Source organism: Syngnathus floridae, unplaced genomic scaffold (assembly GCF_059516105.1).
Source record: "Syngnathus floridae isolate MCC-2025c unplaced genomic scaffold, RoL_Sflo_1.0 HiC_scaffold_308, whole genome shotgun sequence".
Lineage (NCBI taxonomy): Eukaryota > Metazoa > Chordata > Actinopteri > Syngnathiformes > Syngnathidae > Syngnathus > Syngnathus floridae.
The window spans coordinates 5,001-25,000 of NW_028284266.1; positions in this window are offsets into that span (position 1 = coordinate 5,001).

The window sequence follows — 20,000 nt, forward strand, 5'->3', positions numbered from 1 at the left end:
CGGGCCCCGGGCCTAAACTTTCTCCGGGCCGCGCAACACGCACTCTCCGCCGGACACCGACGGAGGCAACGTCCCCCTCCTGCGGTGACAAAAAAAATCCACTCCTGGTACCTAAAATTTTCTCCAGCGGCGGGCCCCGGGCCTAAACTTTCTCCGGGCCGCGCAACACGCACTCTCCGCCGGACACCGACGGAGGCAACGTCCCCCTCCTGCGGTGACAAAAAAAATCCACCCCTGGTACCTAAAATTTTCTCCAGCGGCGGGCCCTTGGCTGAAACTTTCTCCGGGCCGCGCAACACGCACTTTCCGCCGGACGCCGGTCCCAAAGCGCCACCCCGGACCACCACAAGGCTACAGCCACCATCCCCAAGCGCCACCCCCGACCGCAGCAAGTCGACCGCCACCAGGCGACAGCCACCATCCCCAAGCGCCACCCCCGACCGCCACCAGGCGACAGCCACCATCCCCAAGCGCCACCCCCGACCGCCACAAGGCGACCGCCACCATCCCCAAGCGCCACCCCCGACCGCCACCAGGCGACAGCCACCATCCCCAAGCGCCACCCCCGACCGCCACAAGGCGACCGCCACCATCCCCAAGCGCCACCCCCCGACCGCCACCCCCCGACCGCCACAAGGCGACCGCCACAAGGCGACCGCCACCATCCCCAAGCGCCACCCCCCGACCGCCACAAGGTGACCGCCACCATCCCCAAGCGCCACCCCCCGACCGCCACCCCCCGACCGCCACCAGCCGACCGCCACCAGCCGACCGCCACCAGGCGACCGCCACCAGCCGTTCGCGGTGTGCGCCTCCGGCGCCACCGGTCCCCAAGCACCATCCCCAAGCACCATCCCCGACCGCCACCCCCCGACCGCCACCCCCCGACCGCCACCAGCCGACTGCCACCAGCCGACCGCCACCAGCCGACCGCCACCAGCCGTTCGCGGTGTGCGCCTCCGGCGCCACCGGTCCCAAGCACCATCCCCAAGCACCATCCCCGACCGCCACCCCCCGACCGCCACCCCCCGACCGCCACCAGCCGACCGCCACCAGCCGACCGCCACCAGCCGACCGCCACCAGCCGTTCGCGGTGTGCGCCTCCGGCGCCACCGGTCCCCAAGCACCATCCCCAAGCACCATCCCCGACCGCCACCCCCCGACCGCCACCAGCCGACCGCCACCCAGCGACCGCCACCCGCCGTTCGCGGTGTGCGCCGTTATCCGCCTCTGGGTGGTCCTTGCCGGGCGTGGATCGGCGTCCGCTGTCGGTAGGTGACGGGACCATAATTGGCCCGCGGACCAGCCGGCGGGGCTCTATGGAAAAGCCCACCCGCCTTCGCTGGTTCCCCGGTCGGCCACGAGTAGCGATAATTCGGCCTCTTCGCCCGGAGCGCGGCTCAACTTAAGCGAAAATGCACTAAGTGCCAAAGCCCATTCATTTACAACGGCGTGTCCGCCAGAGGGCGCGTTTCCCGCCGCGGACCGGCCGGCGGGGCTCGTCGGAGAGCGTATCCGCCTCTCGGTGGTCCTTGCCGGGCGTGGGTCGGCGTCCGCTGTCGGTACTTTACGGGACCGCAATCGGCCCGCGGACCAGCCGGCGGGGCTCTCTTGAGAGCTTACCCGCCTTCGCTGGTTCCCTGGTCGGCCACGAGTGGCGAGAATTCGGCCTCTTCGCCCGGAGCGCGGAGCGACATTTGCGAAAATGCACTAAGTGCCAAAGCCCATTCATTTACAACGGCGTGTCCGCCAGAGGGCGCATTTCCCGCCGCGGACCGGACGGCGGGGCTCGTCGGAGAGCGTGTCCGCCTCTGGGTGGTTCCTTGCCGGGCGTGGGTCGGCGTCCGCTGTCGGTGGGTGACGGGACCATAATCGGCCCGCGGACCAGCCGGCGGGGCTCTCTTGAAAGCTTACCCGCCTTCGCTGGTTCCCTGGTCGGCCACGAGTGGCGAGAATTCGGCCTCTTCGCCCGGAGCGCGGCTCAACTTTTGCGAAAATGCACTAAGTGCCAAAGCCCATTCATTTACAACGGCGTGTCCGCCAGAGGGCGCATTTCCCGCCGCGGACCGGCCGGCGGGGCTCGTCGGAGAGCGTGTCCGCCTCTCGGTGGTTCCTGCCGGGCGTGGGTCGCCGTCCGCTGTCGGTACTTTACGGGACCACGTTCGGCCCGCGGACCAGCCGGCGGGGCTCTCTTGAAAGCTTACCCGCCTTCGCTGGTTCCCCGGTCGGCCGCGAGTAGCGAGAATTCGGCCTCTTCGCCCGGAGCGCGGCTCAACTTTTGCGAAAATGCACTAAGTGCCAAAGCCCATTCATTTACAACGGCGTGTCCGCCAGAGGGCGCATTTCCCGCCGCGGAACGGCCGGCGGGGCTCGTCGGAGAGCGTGTCCGCCTCTCGGTGGTTCTTACCGGGCGTGGGTCGGCGTCCGCTGTCGGTACTTTACGGGACCACGTTCGGCCCGCGGACCAGCCGGCGGGGCTCCCTAGAAAGCTTACCCGCCTTCGCTGGTTCCCCGGTCGGCCGCGAGTGGCGAGAATTCGGCCTCTTCACCCGGAGCCCGGAGCGACTTTTGCCATTTTTTTTCTAAGTGCCAAGGGCTCTCGCGCCGCGATGCGTCCGCCTCTGCTGGTTCCCCGGTCGGCCGCGAGTGGCGATAATTCGGCCTCTCCACCCGGAGCCCGGAGCGACTTTTGCCAAATTTTTTCTAAGTGCCAAGGGCTCTCGCACCGCGATGCGTCCGCCTCTGCTGGTTCCCCGGTCGGCCGCGAGTGTCGAGAATTCGGCCTCTTCACCCGGAGCCCGGGCCGACTCCCGCCGATATGATCACATCATGATCCTATAGCAAGTGTCGTACAACCATAACATGATGTACAAAATAAATATATAAATATTAACATCACCTATAAACATTAAATATATAAATATTAACATCACCTATAAACATTAAATATATAAATATTAACATCACCTATAAACATTATGAATACAATGTTTATAACCGAATGCTCACTTTATATTATTTGGCTGTAAATGCGAGCATAAGTTGTATATATCATGTATTTATCCACGAACCGTTAAACAGATGTCAAGTCAGGCTACCTTAAGAGAGTCATAGTTACTCCCGCCGTTTACCCGCCTGTGTGCGAGAGGCGGTGTAATTTCTCTCCGTGTCCGCTGGAGGGAGGTATTTCCCCGTTACGACCTCCGGGAAGATCACCGGGACGCGGAGAACGCTTAGCCGGGGCGCTTGGAGCCTCGTTCGGCTTAGAAAGTGAGGTGGAAAGCACTCGGGGAACCGGCTGGAGGTGCTGTGGAAGTCCAGCGGGCCGCGTAAAACGCTTAGCCGGGGCTCTGGAAGCCGCGTTCGGCTTAGAAAGTGAGGAGGAATGCATCATGAGAACCGGCTGGAGGTGCTGTGGAAGCTCGGCGGGCCGCGTAAAACGCTTAGCCGGGGCTCTGGAAGCCTCGTTCGGCTTAGAAAGTGAGGAGGAATGCATCATGAGAACCGGCTGGAGGTGCTGTGGAAGCTCGGCGGGCCGCGTAAAACGCTTAGCCGGGGCTCTGGAAGCCTCCTCGGGCTTCAAGAGTTAGGAGGAAAGCCCCATGAGAACCGGCTGGAGGTGCTCTGGAAGCTCATCGGCCAGCGGAAAACGCTTAGCCGGGGCTCTGGAAGCCTCCTCGGGCGTCGAGAGTTAGGAGAAAAAGCACCCCCGAGAACCGGCCGGGTCCTCCACGAACCGTGAAAAAGATGTCGAGTGCCGCTACCTTAAGAGAGTCATAGTTACTCCCGCCGTTTGGCCGAAGGTGTATTTACTCGCCGTGTCCGCTGGAGGGAGGTATTTCCCCGCTCCAACGTCACCGGCGGCTTCCGAACGTCTCTCCGAGCGCTCGGAAGTCCGCGCGGGGGGGAGAAGCGGGCCGTGCGAGGTACCGTGTGGAGCTGGACCGTCACCTGGTCCGCTCGTCGTGCGCGCCGGCCGCTGGAAGTCGAATAAAGCTCCGCGATCTCATCCGCGGTGCTTGTAAACAGCCGATCCGCTGGGCTGGAGCTATTTTGGGCCACTTGGCGCGCGCGCACGGCCTCCCGGATGGTGCCGCGTGGAGTGCGCGAGCGCACCGGCCGCTGGAAGTCGAATGAAGCTCCGCGATCTCATCCGCGGAGCTTGTAAAGTGCAGATCCGCTGGGCTGGAGCTATTTTGGGCCACTTGGCGCGCGCGCACGGCCTCCCGGAGGTGCCGGGTGGAGTGCGCGAGCGCACCGGCCGCTGGAAGTCGCATAAAGCTCCGCGATCTCATCCGCGGAGCTTGTAAACAGCCGATCCGGTCGTCTTGGAGCTATTTTCGGCCACTTGGCGCGCGCGCACGGCCTCCCGGAGGTGCCGGGTGGAGTGCGTGAGCGCACGGGCCGCTGGAAGTCGAATAATGCTCCGCGATCTCATCCGCGGTGCTTGTAAAGAGCCGATCCGCTGGGCTGGAGCTATTTTGGGCCACTTGGCGCGCGCGCACGGCCTCCCGGAGGTGCCGGGTGGATGTGCGCGAGCGCACCGGCCGCTGGAAGTCGGATAAAGCTCCGCGATCTCATCCGCGGTGCTTGCAAACAGCCGATCCGCTGGGCTTGGAGCTATTTTCGGCCACTTGGCCCGCGCGCACGGCCTCCCGGCTGTCCCGGTGGTCCCGGTAGCCTCCGCGGACGGTTAAAAAAATCTCAAGTGAGCCTACCATAAGAGAGTGACAGTTACTCCCGCCGTTTGGCCGCTCAAAGTGCCATCAGACGCGCAGCAACGCGAGTGTGCGCTAAGTGCGAGAGGTGGCGTATTTACCCGCCGTGTCCGCTAGAGGGAGGTATTTCCCCGTTACAAGCTCCGGGAAGATCAGCGGGACGCGGAGAACGCTTAGCCGGGGCTCTGGAAGCCTCGTTCGGCTTAGAAAGTGAGGAGTAAAGCACTCGGGGAACCGGCTGGAGGTGCGGTGGAAGCTCAGCGGGCCGCGTAAAACGCTTAGCCGGGGCTCTGGAAGCCTCGTTCGGCTTAAAGAGTGAGGAGTGAAGCACCCGGAGAACCGCCTGGAAGTGCTGTGGAGGCTCGGCGGGCCGCGTAAAACGCTTAGCCGGGGCTCTGGAAGCCTAGTTCGGCTTAAACAGTGAGAAGGAAAGCACCCGGGGAACCGGCTGGAGGTGCTCTGGAAGTCCAGCGGGCCGCGTAAAACGCTTCGCCGAGGCTCTGGAAGCCTCGTTCGGCTTAAATAGTGAGGAGGAAAGCACCCGGGGAACCGGCTGGAGGTGCTGTGGAAGCTCAGCGGGCCGCGTAAAACGCTTAGCCGAGGCTCTGGAAGCCTCGTTCGGCTTAGAAAGTGAGGAGGAATGCATCATGAGAACCGGCTGGAGGTGCTGTGGAAGCTCGGCGGGCCGCGTAAAACGCTTAGCCGGGGCTCTGGAAGCCTCGTTCGGCTTAAACAGTGAGGATGGGAGCACCCGGAGAACCGGCTGGAGGTGCTGTGGAAGTTCAGCGGGCCGCGTAAAACGCTTAGCCGGGGCTCTGGAAGCCTCCTCGGGGGTCAAGAGTTAGGAGAAAAAGCACCCCCGAGAACCGGCCGGGTCGTCCACGAACCGTGAAAAAGATGTCGAGTGCCGCTACCTTAAGAGAGTCATAGTTACTCCCGCCGTTTGGCCGAAGGTGTATTTACTCGCCGTGTCCGCTGGAGGGAGGTATTTCCCCGCTCCAACGTCACCGGCGGCTTCCGAACGTCTCCCCGAGCGCTCGGAAGTCCGCGCGGGGGGGAGAAGCGGGCCGTGCGAGGTACCGGGTGGAGCTGGACCGTCACCGGGTCCGCTCGTCGTGCGCGCCGGCCGCTGGAAGTCGAAAAAAGCTCCGCGATCTCATCCGCGGAGTGCAGATCCGCTGGGCTGGAGCTATTTTGGGCCACTTGGCGCGCGCGCACGGCCTCCCGGAGGTGCCGGGTGGAGTGCGCGAGCGCACCGGCCGCTGGAAGTCGGATGAAGCTCCGCGATCTCATCCGCGGTGCTCACAAACAGCCGATCCGGTCGGCTAGGAGCTATTTTCGGCAACTTGCGCATGCGCACGGCCTCCCGGAGGTGCCGGGCGGCGTGCGTGAGCGCACGGGCCGCTGGAAGTCGAATAATGCTCCGCGATCTCATCCGCGGTGCCTACAACTAGCCGATCCGGTCGGCCTGGAGCTATTTTCGGCCACTTGGCCCGCGCGCACGGCCTCCCGGCTGTCCCGGTGGTCCCGGTCGCCTCCGCGGACGGTTAAAAAAATCTCAAGTGAGCCTACCTTAAGAGAGTGACAGTTACTCCCGCCGTTTGGCCGCTCAAAGTGCCATCAGACGCGCAGCAACGGGTGTGTGCGCTAAGTGCGAGAGGTGGCGTATTTACCCGCCGTGTCCGCTAGAGGGAGGTATTTCCCCGTTACAAGCTCCGGGAAGATCAGCGGGACGCGGAGAACGCTTAGCCGGGGTGCTGGAAGCCTCCTCGGGCGTCAATAGTTGGGAAGAAAGCACCCCGAGGACCGGCTGGAGGTGCTGTGGAAGTTCGGCGAGCCGCGCAAAACGCTTAGCCGGGGCTCTGGAAGCCTCGTTCGGCTTAAACAGTGAGGAGGAAAGCAGCCGGGGAACCGGCTGGAGGTGCGGTGGAAGCTCAGCGGGCCGCGTAAAACGCTTAGCCGGGGCTCTGGAAGCCTCGTTCGGCTTAAACAGTGAGGATGGGAGCACCCGGAGAACCGGCTGGAGGTGCTGTGGAAGTTCAGCGGGCCGCGTAAAACGCTTAGCCGGGGCTCTGGAAGCCTCGTTCGGCTTAAACAGTGAGGATGGGAGCACCCGGAGAACCGGCTGGAGGTGCTGTGGAGGCTCGGCGGGCCACGTAAAACGCTTAACCGGGGCTCTGGAAGCCTCGTTCGGCTTAAGAAGCGAGGAGGAATGCACCCGGAGAATGACATTTTGAAAAGATTTGACTATAAATGCGATCATATGTAGTATATATCACATATTTATCCACGAACCGTTCAAGAAAATGTCAAATGAGCCTAACTTAAGAGAGTGACTGTTACTCCCGCCGTTTGGCCGCTCAAAGTGCCACCGGACGCGCAGCAACGGGTGTGTGCGCTAAGTGCGAGAGGTGGCGTATTTACCCGCCGTGTCCGCTGGAGGGAGGTAATTCCCCGTTACGACCTCCGGGGAGATCAACGGGACGTGGAGAACGCTTAGCCGGGGCTCTGGAAGCCTCGGGCGGCTTAGAAAGTGAGGAGGAAAGCAGCCGGGGAACCGGCTGGAGGTGCTCTGGAAGCTCAGCGGGCCGCGCAAAACGCTTAGCCGGGGCTCTGGAAGCCTCGTTCGGCTTAAACAGTGAGGAGGAAAGCAGCCGTGGAACCGGCTGGAAGTGCTGTGGAGGCTCGGCGGGCCGCGTAAAATGCTTAGCCGGGGTGCTGGAAGCCTCGTTCGGCTTAAAGAGTGAGGAGTAAAGCACCATGAGGACCGTCTGGAGGTCTTCTGGAAGCACAGCGGGCCGTGGAGAACGCTTAGCCGGGGTGCTGGAAGCCTGGGCCGGCTTAGAGAGTGAGGAGTAAAGCACCATGAGGACCGGCTGGAGGTCTTCTGGAAGCACAGCGGGCCGTGGAGAACGCTTAGCCGGGGTGCTGGAAGTCGAGTAAGGCTCAGCCATCTCGTCCAAGGTGCTTACAAAGTGCATGTCCGCTCGGCTGGAGGTATTTCCGGCCACCCGGCGCGTGTGCACGGCCTCTGGGTGGCTCCGGGCCGGCTAGAATTCCGGACCGCGATCGCTAACTCGCGGGACCCTAAATGGCCCGCGGACCAGCCGGCGGGACCTCGGTGACCACCCATCCGCCTCGCGGTGGTCCCTGGCCGGGTAGAATTCCGGACCGCGATCGGTACCTCGCGGGACCCTAAATGGCCCGCGGACCAGCCGGCGGGACCTCGGTGAGCACCCATCCGCCTCGCGGTGGTTCCCGGCCGGCTAGAATTCCGGACCGCGATCGCTAACTCGCGGGACCCTAAATGGCCCGCGGACCAGCCGGCGGGACCTCGGTGAAGACCCATCCGCCTCGCGGTGGTCCCCGGCCGGCTAGAATTCCGGGCCGCGATCGGTACCTCGCGGGACCCTAAATGGCCCGCGGACCAGCCGGCGGGACCTCGGTGACCACCCATCCGCCTCGCGGTGGTCCCCGGCCGGCTAGAATTCCGGACCGCGACCGCGAACTCGCGGGACCCTAAATGGCCCGCGGACCAGCCGGCGGGACCTCGGTGACCACCCATCCGCCTCGCGGTGGTCCCCGGCCGGGTAGAATTCCGGACCGCGATCGGTACCTCGCGGGACCCTAAATGGCCCGCGGACCAGCCGGCGGGACCTCGGTGAAGACCTATCCGCCTCGCGGTGGTCCCCGGCCGGCTAGAATTCCGGGCCGCGATCGCTAACTCGCGGGACCCTAAATGGCCCGCGGACCAGCCGGCGGGACCTCGGTGACCACCCATCCGCCTCGCGGTGGTCCCCGGCCGGGTAGAATTCCGGACCGCGATCGGTACCTCGCGGGACCCTAAATGGCCCGCGGACCAGCCGGCGGGACCTCGGTGAAGACCCATCCGCCTCGCGGTGGTCCCTGGCCGGGTAGAATTCCGGACCGCGATCGGTACCTCGCGGGACCCTAAATGGCCCGCGGACCAGCCGGCGGGACCTCGGGGAAGACCCATCCGCCTCGCGGTGGTCCCTGGCCGGGTAGAATTCCGGACCGCGATCGGTACCTCGCGGGACCCTAAATGGCCCGCGGACCAGCCGGCGGGACCTCGGTGAAGACCCATCCGCCTCGCGGTGGTCCCTGGCCGGGTAGAATTCCGGACCGCGATCGGTACCTCGCGGGACCCTAAATGGCCCGCGGACCAGCCGGCGGGACCTCGGTGAAGACCCATCCGCCTCGCGGTGGTCCCCGGCCGGGTAGAATTCCGGACCGCGATCGGTACCTCGCGGGACCCTAAATGGCCCGCGGACCAGCCGGCGGGACCTCGGTGAAGACCCATCCGCCTCGCGGTGGTCCCCGGCCGGGTAGAATTCCGGACCGCGATCGGTACCTCGCGGGACCCTAAATGGCCCGCGGACCAGCCGGCGGGACCTCGGTGAAGACCCATCCGCCTCGCGGTGGTCCCCGGCCGCGTAGAATTCCGGGCCGCGATCGGTAACTCGCGGGACCCTAAATGGCCCGCGGACCAGCCGGCGGGACGTCGGTGACCACCCATCCGCCTCGCGGTGGTCCCCGGCCGGGTAGAATTCCGGACCGCGATCGGTACCTCGCGGGACCCTAAATGGCCCGCGGACCACCCGGCGGGAGCTCGGTGAAGACCCATCCGCCTCGCGGTGGTCCCCGGCCGGGTAGAATTCCGGGCCGCGATCGGTAACTCGCGGGACCCTAAATGGCCCGCGGACCAGCCGGCGGGACCTCGGTGACCACCCATCCGCCTCGCGGTGGTCCCCGGCCGGGTAGAATTCCGGACCGCGATCGGTAACTCGCGGGACCGCAATTGGCCCGCGGACCAGCCGGCGGGACGTCGGTGACCACCCATCCGCCTCGCGGTGGTCCCCGGCCGGGTAGAATTCCGGACCGCGATCGCTAACTCGCGGGACCGCAATTGGCCCGCGGACCAGCCGGCGGGACCTCGGTGACCACCCATCCGCCTCGCGGTGGTCCCCGGCCGGCTAGAATTCCGGACCGCGATCGGTAATTCGCGGGACCCTAAATGGCCCGCGGACCAGCCGGCGGGACCTCGGTGAAGACCCATCCGCCTCGCGGTGGTCCCTGGCCGGCGTGGATTCCGGACCGCGATCGGTAATTCGCGGGACCCTAAATGGCCCGCGGACCAGCCGGCGGGACCTCGGTGACCACCCATCCGCCTCGCGGTGGTCCCTTGCCGGCTAGAATTCCGGACCGCGATCGGTAATTTGCGGGACCCTAAATGGCCCGCGGACCATCCGGCGGGACCTCGGTGAAGACCCATCCGCCTCGCGGTGGTCCCTGGCCGGCTAGAATTCCGGACCGCGATCGGTACCTCGCGGGACCCTAAATGGCCCGCGGACCAGCCGGCGGGACCTCGGTGAAGACCCATCCGCCTCGCGGTGGTCCCCGGCCGGCTAGAATTCCGGACCGCGATCGGTAACTCGCGGGACCCTAAATGGCCCGCGGACCAGCCGGCGGGACCTCGGTGAAGACCCATCCGCCTCGCGGTGGTCCCCAGCCGGGTAGAATTCCGGACCGCGATCGGTACCTCGCGGGACCCTAAATGGCCCGCGGACCAGCCGGCGGGACCTCGGTGACCACCCATCCGCCTCGCGGTGGTCCCCGGCCGGGTAGAATTCCGGACCGCGATCGGTAACTCGCGGGACCCTAAATGGCCCGCGGACCAGCCGGCGGGACCTCGGTGAAGACCCATCCGCCTCGCGGTGGTCCCCAGCCGGGTAGAATTCCGGACCGCGATCGGTACCTCGCGGGACCCTAAATGGCCCGCGGACCAGCCGGCGGGACCTCGGTGACCACCCATCCGCCTCGCGGTGGTCCCCGGCCGGGTAGAATTCCGGACCGCGATCGGTAACTCGCGGGACCCTAAATGGCCCGCGGACCAGCCGGCGGGACCTCGGTGAAGACCCATCCGCCTCGCGGTGGTCCCTGGCCGGGTAGAATTCCGGACCGCGATCGGTACCTCGCGGGACCCTAAATGGCCCGCGGACCAGCCGGCGGTACCTCGGTGACCACCCATCCGCCTCGCGGTGGTCCCTGGCCGGGTAGAATTCCGGACCGCGATCGGTAACTCGCGGGACCCTAAATGGCCCGCGGACCAGCCGGCGGGACCTCGGTGACCACCCATCCGCCTCGCGGTGGTCCCCGGCCGGCTAGAATTCCGGACCGCGATCGCTAACTCGCGGGACCGCAATTGGCCCGCGGACCAGCCGGCGGGACCCGCTTGACTTCCTATCCGCCTTCGCTGGTTCCCAAGTCGGCTAGAATTCCGGACCGCGATCGCTAACTCGCGGGACCGCAATTGGCCCGCGGACCAGCCGGCGGGACCCACTTGACTTCCTATCCGCCTTCGCTGGTTCCCAAGTCGGCTAGAATTCCGGACCGCAATCGCTAACTCGCGGGACCGCAATTGGCCCGCGGACCAGCCGGCGGGACCCAATCCACTTCCTATCCGCCTTCGCTGGTTCCCAAGTCGGCTAGAATTCCGGACCGCGATCGCTAACTCGCGGGACCGCAATTGGCCCGCGGACCAGCCGGCGGGACCCGCTCCACTTCCTATCCGCCTTCGCTGGTTCCCAAGTCGGCCACAAATTACGATTATTCGGCCTCTCGCTCTGGAAGTGCCATCGGCACTTGCTCGGAAAAGTGTCCGCCTCTTCTGGTTCCCTAGGTCGGCCGCCAAATGCGAAAAATCGGCCTCTACCCCGTTTGGGTACCAGGGGTAGGGTGCAGTACCAACTTTGGTCTTCAGGTGCGCCAGAGCGCGATGGTTGGTCCCACTAGTCAGCGTACTCATCGACGGTTTACTCCCCTTTCGCAAAATATAGTGGGCACGTATGTGCAGGACTGTTTATTTTTATTTTGAAAAATTTTCTAAGTGCCAGCGGACGCTGGCACACGACGTGTCCGAGCCACGATGGTGCCCAGGCCGGACAGCGACGGCGAAAAAGCCGATTCTGGAAGTTTCGAATATGCCAACGGCAAAAGCGGCGTGATGTGTCCGCCTCGGCTGGTTCTCCGGTCGGCCAGAAAAAGTGAAAATTCGGCCTCTCGCTCTGGAGGTCCGACGAACTTTGGCGAATATTTTCTAAGTGCCAACGGGTGTTGCGCCGAAATGTGTCCGACTCGGCTGGTTCCCCGAGTCGGCCCGAACGAGCGAAAATTCGGCCTCTTCGCCTGGAAGTCCGGCCGACTTTGGCGAATATTTTCTAAGTGCCAACGGGTGTTGCGCCGAAATGTGTCCGACTCGGCTGGTTCCCCGAGTCGGCCCGAACGAGCGAAAATTCGGCCTCTTCGCCTGGAAGTCCGGCCGACTTTGGCGAATATTTTCTAAGTGCCAACGGGTGTTGCGCCGAAATGTGTCCGACTCGGCTGGTTCCCCGAGTCGGCCCGAACGAGCGAAAATTCGGCCTCTTCGCCTGGAAGTCCGACGAACTTTGGCGAATATTTTCTAAGTGCCAACGGGTGTTGCGCCGAAATGTGTCCGACTCGGCTGGTTCCCCGAGTCGGCCCGAACGAGCGAAAATTCGGCCTCTTCGCCTGGAAGTCCGACGAACTTTGGCGAATATTTTCTAAGTGCCAACGGGTGTTCGGCCGTAATGTGTCCGACTCGGCTGGTGCCCCGAGTCGGCCCGAACGAGCGAAAATTCGGCCTCTTCGCCTGGAGGTCCAACGAACTTTGGCGAATATTTTCTAAGTGCCAACGGGTGTTACACCGTAATGTGTCCGACTCGGCTGGTTCCTCCGGTCGGCCCGAACGAGCGAAAATTCGGCCTCTTCGCCTGGAAGTCCGGCCGACTTGGGCGAATATTTTCTAAGTGCCAACGGGTGTTACGCCGAAATGTGTCCGACTCGGCTGGTTCCCCGAGTCGGCCAGAAAAAGTGAAAATTCGGCCTCTTCGCCTGGAAGTCCGGCCGACTTGAGCTAATATTTTCTAAGTGCCAACGGGTGTTCGGCCGTAATGTGTCCGACTCGGCTGGTTCCCCGAGTCTGCCCGAACGAGCGAAAATTCGGCCTCTCGCTCTGGAAGTCCTGCCAACTTGAGCGAATATTTTCTAAGTGCCATCGGGTCTTGCCCGGAAAAGTGTCCGACTCGGCTGGTTCCCCGAGTCGGCCCGAACGAGCGAAAATTCGGCCTCTCGCTCTGGAAGTCCTGCCAACTTGAGCGAATATTTTCTAAGTGCCAACGGCTGTTCGGCCGTAACGTGTCCGACTCGGCTGGTTCCCCGAGTCGGTCCGAACGAGCGAAAATTCGGCCTCTTGCTCTGGAAGTCCTGCCAACTTTAGCGAATATTTTCTAAGTGCCATCGGGTCTTGCCCGGAAAAGTGTCCGACTCGGCTGGTTCCCCGAGTCGGCCAGAAAAAGTGAAAATTCAGCCTCTTGCTCTGGAAGTCCTGCCAACTTGAGCGAATATTTTCTAAGTGCCATCGGGTCTTGCCCGGAAAAGTGTCCGACTCGGCTGGTTCCCCGAGTCGGCCCGAACGAGCGAAAATTCGGCCTCTTGCTCTGGAAGTCCTGCCAACTTGAGCGAATATTTTCTAAGTGCCATCGGGTCTTGCCCGGAAAAGTGTCCGACTCGGCTGGTTCCCCGAGTCGGCCCGAACGAGCGAAAATTCGGCCTCTTGCTCTGGAAGTCCTGCCAAATTGAGCGAATATTTTCTAAGTGCCAACGGGTCTTGCCCGGAAAAGTGTCCGACTCGTCTGGTTCCCCGAGTCGGCCCGACCGAGTGAAAATTCGGCCTCTCGCTCTGGAAGTCCTGTCAACTTGAGCGAATATTTTCTAAGTGCCATCGGGTCTTGCCCGGAAAAGTGTCCGACTCGGCTGGTTCCCCGAGTCGGCCCAAACGAGTGAAAATTCGGCCTCTTGCTCTGGAAGTCCTGCCAAATTGAGCGAATATTTTCTAAGTGCCAACGGGTCTTGCCCGGAAAAGTGTCCGACTCGTCTGGTTCCCCGAGTCGGCCCGACCGAGTGAAAATTCGGCCTCTCGCTCTGGAAGTCCTGTCAACTTGAGCGAATATTTTCTAAGTGCCATCGGGTCTTGCCCGGAAAAGTGTCCGACTCGGCTGGTTCCCCGAGTCGGCCCGAACGAGTGAAAATTCGGCCTCTTGCTCTGGAAGTCCTGCCAACTTGAGCGAATATTTTCTAAGTGCCATCGGGTCTTGCCCGGAAAAGTGTCCGACTCGTCCGGTTCCCTAGTTCGGCCACATAATGTGAAAATTCGGCCTCTTGCTCTGGAAGTCCTGCCAACTTGAGCGAATATTTTCTAAGTGCCATCGGGTCTTGCCCGGAAAAGTGTCCGACTCGGCTGGTTCCCCGAGTCGGCCCGAACGAGTGAAAATTCGGCCTCTTGCTCTGGAAGTCCTGCCAACTTGAGCGAATATTTTCTAAGTGCCATCGGGTCTTGCCCGGAAAAGTGTCCGACTCGGCTGGTTCCCCGAGTCGGCCCGAGCGAGTGAAAATTCGGCCTCTTGCTCTGGAAGTCCTGCCAACTTGAGCGAATATTTTCTAAGTGCCATCGGGTCTTGCCCGGAAAAGTGTCCGACTCGTCCGGTTCCCTAGTTCGGCCACATAATGTGAAAATTCGGCCTCTTGCTCTGGAAGTCCTGCCAACTTGAGCGAATATTTTCTAAGTGCCATCGGGTCTTGCCCGGAAAAGTGTCCGACTCGTCCGGTTCCCTAGTTCGGCCACATAATGTGAAAATTCGGCCTCTTGCTCTGGAAGTCCTGCCAACTTGAGCGAATATTTTCTAAGTGCCATCGGGTCTCTCCCGGAAAAGTGTCCGACTCGGCTGGTTCCCCGGTTCGGCCACATAATGTGAAAATTCGGCCTCTTGCTCTGGAAGTCCTGCCAACTTGAGCGAATATTTTCTAAGTGCCATCGGGTCTCTCCCGGAAAAGTGTCCGCCTCGTCCGGTTCCCTAGTTCGGCCACGGAATGTGAAAATTCGGCCTCTCTGAGGTACCAGGGGTACGCATTTAGGTACCAGGGGTAGTCGCTGAGGTACCAGGGGTATGCATTTAGGTACCAGGGGAGACCACTACGGTCTGTTGGTCCCCCTAGTTAGTGTACTCATCGGTTTACTCCCCTTTCGCAAAATATAGTCGGCACGTATGTGCAGGACTGTTTATTTTTATTTTGAAAAATGTTCTAAGTGCCAACGGAAGCTGGCACACGAACTGTCCGAGCCACGATGGTGCCCAGGCCGGACAGCGACGGCGAAAAAGCCGATGTGTGTTTGATGGAAGTTTCGAATATTTTCAAAGTGCCAACGGCACTTGCGGGGTGATGTGTCCGCCTCGTCTGGTTCCCCAGGTCGGCCAGAAAAAGTGAAAATTCGGCCTCTTCTCCTGGAAGTCCGGCCAAGTTTGGCGAATATTTTCAAAGTGCCAACGGCACTTGCGGGGTGATGTGTCCGCCTCGTCTGGTTCCCCAGGTCGGCCAGAACAAGTGAAAATTCGGCCTCTTCTCCTGGAAGTCCGGCCAAGTTTGGCGAATATTTTCAAAGTGCCAACGGCACTTGCGGGGTGATGTGTCCGCCTCGTCTGGTTCCCCAGGTCGGCCAGAAAAAGCGAAAATTCGGCCTCTTCTCCTGGAAGTCCGGCCAAGTTTGGCGAATATTTTCTAAGTGCCATCGGCACTTGCGGGGTGATGTGTCCGCCTCGTCTGGTTCCCCAGGTCGGCCAGAACAAGTGAAAATTCGGCCTCTTCTCCTGGAAGTCTGGCCAAGTTTGGCGAATATTTTCAAAGTGCCAACGGCACTTGCGGGGTGATGTGTCCGCCTCGTCTGGTTCCCCAGGTCGGCCAGAACAAGTGAAAATTCGGCCTCTTCTCCTGGAAGTCTGGCCAAGTTTGGCGAATATTTTCTAAGTGCCAACGACTCGACCAGCGTAAAGTGTCCGCCTCGGCTGGTTCCCCATAACGGCCACCATAAGTGAAAATTCGGCCTCTTCTCCTGGAAGTCAAGCCAAGTTTGGCGAATATTTTCTAAGTGCCAACGACCCAACCAGCGTAAAGTGTCCGCCTCGGCTGGTTCCCCATAACGGCCACAACAAGTGAAAATTCGGCCTCTTCTCCTGGAAGTCTGGCCAAGTTTGGCGAATATTTTCTAAGTGCCAACGACCCAACCAGCGTAAAGTGTCCGCCTCGGCTGGTTCCCCATAACGGCCACAACAAGTGAAAATTCGGCCTCTTCTCCTGGAAGTCTGGCCAAGTTTGGCGAATATTTTCTAAGTGCCAACGACCCAACCAGCGTAAAGTGTCCGCCTCGGCTGGTTCCCCATAACGGCCACAACAAGTGAAAATTCGGCCTCTTCTCCTGGAAGTCTGGCCAAGTTTGGCGAATATTTTCTAAGTGCCAACGACTCAACCAGCGTAAAGTGTCCGCCTCGGCTGGTTCCCCAGGTCGGCCACCAAAAGTGAAAATTCGGCCTCTTCTCCTGGAAGTCAAGCCAAGTTTGGCAAATATTTTCTAAGTGCCAACGACTCAACCAGCGTAAAGTGTCCGCCTCGGCTGGTTCCCCATAACGGCCACCAAAAGTGAAAATTCGGCCTCTTCTCCTGGAAGTCAAGCCATGTTTGGCAAATATTTTCTAAGTGCCAACGGCTCTTGAGCCGAAAAGTGTCCGCCTCGGCTGGTTCCCCATAACGGCCATGAAAAGTGAAAATTCGGCCTCTTCTCCTGGAAGTCAAGCCAAGTTTGGCAAATATTTTCTAAGTGCCAACGACTCAACCAGCGTAAAGTGTCCGCCTCGGCTGGTTCCCCAGGTCGGCCACCAAAAGTGAAAATTCGGCCTCTTCTCCTGGAAGTCTTGCCAAGTTTGGCGAATATTTTCTAAGTGCCAACGACTCAACCAGCGTAAAGTGTCCGCCTCGGCTGGTTCCCCAGGTCGGCCACCAAAAGTGAAAATTCGGCCTCTTCTCCTGGAAGTCAAGCCAAGTTTGGCAAATATTTTCTAAGTGCCAACGACTCAACCAGCGTAAAGTGTCCGCCTCGGCTGGTTCCCCAGGTCGGTCACCAAAAGTGAAAATTCGGCCTCTTCTCCTGGAAGTCTGGCCAAGTTTGGCGAATATTTTCTGAGTGCCAACGACTCAACCAGCCTAAAGTGTCCGCCTCGGCTGGTTCCCCATAACGGCCACCAAAAGTGAAAATTCGGCCTCTTCTCCTGGAAGTCAAGCCAAGTTTGGCAAATATTTTCTAAGTGCCAACGACTCAACCAGCGCAAAGTGTCCGCCTCGGCTGGTTCCCCATAACGGCCATGAAAAGTGAAAATTCGGCCTCTTCTCCTGGAAGTCAAGCCAAGTTTGGCAAATATTTTCTAAGTGCCAACGACTCAACCAGCGTAAAGTGTCCGCCTCGGCTGGTTCCCCAGGTCGGCCACCAAAAGTGAAAATTCGGCCTCTTCTCCTGGAAGTCTTGCCAAGTTTGGCGAATATTTTCTAAGTGCCAACGACTCAACCAGCGTAAGTGTCCGCCTCGGCTGGTTCCCCAGGTCGGCCACCAAAAGTGAAAATTCGGCCTCTTCTCCTGGAAGTCAAGCCAAGTTTGGCAAATATTTTCTAAGTGCCAACGACTCAACCAGCGTAAAGTGTCCGCCTCGGCTGGTTCCCCAGGTCGGTCACCAAAAGTGAAAATTCGGCCTCTTCTCCTGGAAGTCAAGCCAAGTTTGGCAGATATTTTCTAAGTGCCAACGACTCAACCAGCGTAAAGTGTCCGCCTCGGCTGGTTCCCCAGGTCGGCCACCAAAAGTGAAAATTCGGCCTCTTCTCCTGGAAGTCAAGCCAAGTTTGGCAAATATTTTCTAAGTGCCAACGACTCAACCAGCGTAAAGTGTCCGCCTCGGCTGGTTCCCCATAACGGCCACCAAAAGTGAAAATTCGGCCTCTTCTCCTGGAAGTCAAGCCATGTTTGGCAAATATTTTCTAAGTGCCAACGGCTCTTGAGCCGAAAAGTGTCCGCCTCGGCTGGTTCCCCATAACGGCCACCAAAAGTGAAAATTCGGCCTCTTCTCCTGGAAGTCAAGCCAAGTTTGGCAAATATTTTCTAAGTGCCAACGGCTCTTGAGCCGAAAAGTGTCCGCCTCGGCTGGTTCCCCAGGTCGGCCACCAAAAGTGAAAATTCGGCCTCTTCTCCTGGAAGTCAAGCCAAGTTTGGCAAATATTTTCTAAGTGCCAACGGCTCTTGAGCCGAAAAGTGTCCGCCTCGGCTGGTTCCCGCGGTCGGCCTTCAAAAGCGAAAATTCGGCCTCTTCCCCTGGTAGCCCTGCCAACTTGTGCGAATTTTTTCTAAGTGCCAACGGCTCTTGAGCCGAAAAGTGTCCGCCTCGGCTGGTTCCCTCGGTCGGCCCCAAAAAGCGAAAATTCGGCCTCTCCCTCTTTAGGTACCAGGGGCTGGGGTACCAGGGGGAGGGTGCAGTACCAACTTTGGTCTTCAGGTGCGCCAGAGTACGCTAAATGGTCCCCCTAGTCAGCGTACTCATCAACGATTTACCCCCCTTTCGCAAAATATAGTCAGAACGAGCATGGGGGGCGCATAATTTACCCCACAAAATGAAAGGGCCCGGTGCCGAGCGCTTGGTCATGGCCGCCAGCAGCGCCCCTTGCTCGGTGGGAACACAACACGCAGGGTTGCACAGCACCCTGGAAGGCACACAGAGAGAGAGAGAAAAATTTTCTAAGTGCCTCTCTTGACGAAAAATGTCTAAGTGCCTCTCTTGACGAAAAATTTCTAAGTGCCACAGCGCTCGAAAATTTCCTAAGTGCGAGCACGGCTGTGAAATATTCAAAGTACAAGGAACGCTGGCAGAATCGCTCGACGGCCGTCTGCTCCCGGCGGCCGCCGTGAAGTCTCCCCTCCCGGGGACGGCTGTCTGCTCCCGGCAGCCGTCCTTAACCCCCTCCCCACACGTTGGCCGAACACCAGCCGAGGGCGAAAGGCTCGCGGTGTGGAAGGATCGTGGCCACGGCTAATCTAGCGATGCCCGCGTTGGACGGTCACACCGCACGACAGAGCGGGGCCTGCATCCGGCGCGAGGCGGCCTTCAGGCACGTGGTTCGAGACGACCTCACCCGCCCTAGCCCGGAGCGGAAAGACTTTTACAAGTCCAAGGAACAATGGCAGAATGGGAGGACCGGCCGCCTCCTTAAACACAGGCCGGAGAGATGGAGCGGGATCAGCGGCCCGCGCATTGAGCGAACACCGGCCGAGGGCGAAAGGCTCGCGGTGTGGAAGGATCGTGGCCACGGCTAATCTAGCGATGCCCGCGTTGGACGGTCACACCGCACGACAGAGCGGGGCCTGCATCCGGCGCGAGGCGGCCTTCAGGCACGTGGTTCGAGGCGACCTCACCCGCCCTAGCCCGGAGCGGAAAGACTTTTCAAAGTCCAAGGAACACACTGGCAGAATCTCTCGACGGCCGTCTGCTCCCGGCGGCCGCCGTGAAGTCTCCCCTCCCGGGGACGGCTGTCTGCTCCCGGCAGCCGTCCATAACCCCCTCCCCACACGTTGGCCGAACATCAGCCGAGGGCGAAAGGCTCGCGGTGTGGAAGGATCGTGGCCACGGCTAATCTAGCGATGCCCGCGTTGGACGGTCACACCGCACGACAGAGCGGGGCCTGCATCCGGCGCGAGGCGGCCTTCAGGCACGTGGTTCGAGACGACCTCACCCGCCCTAGCCCGGAGCGGAAAGACTTTTACAAGTCCAAGGAACAATGGCAGAATGGGAGGACCGGCCGCCTCCTTAAACACAGGCCGGAGAGACGGAGCGGGATCAGCGGCCCGCGCGGAGGGTCTTTAAAATGTACAAAGTCCTAGGAACAATGGCAGAATCGCTCGACGGCCGTCTGCTCCCGGCGGCCGCGGTGAAGGGACTGTACACCCCACCCGGGGACGGCTGTCTGCTCCCGGCAGCCGTCCTTCCCCCCCTCCCCACACGTTGGCCGAACATCAGCCGAGGGCGAAAGGCTCGCGGTGTGGAAGGATCGTGGCCACGGCTAATCTAGCGATGCCCACGTTGGACGGTCACACCGCACGACAGAGCGGGGCCTGCATCCGGCGTGAGGCGGCCTTCAGGCACGTGGTTCGAGACGACCTCACCCGCCCTAGCCCGGAGCGGAAAGACTTTGAAATATTCAAAGTCCAAGGAACACTGGCAGAATGGGAGGACCGGCCGCCTCCTTAAACACAGGCCGGAGCGACCGAGCGGGATCAGCGGCCCGCGCGGAGGGTCTTTAAAATGTACAAAGTCCTAGGAA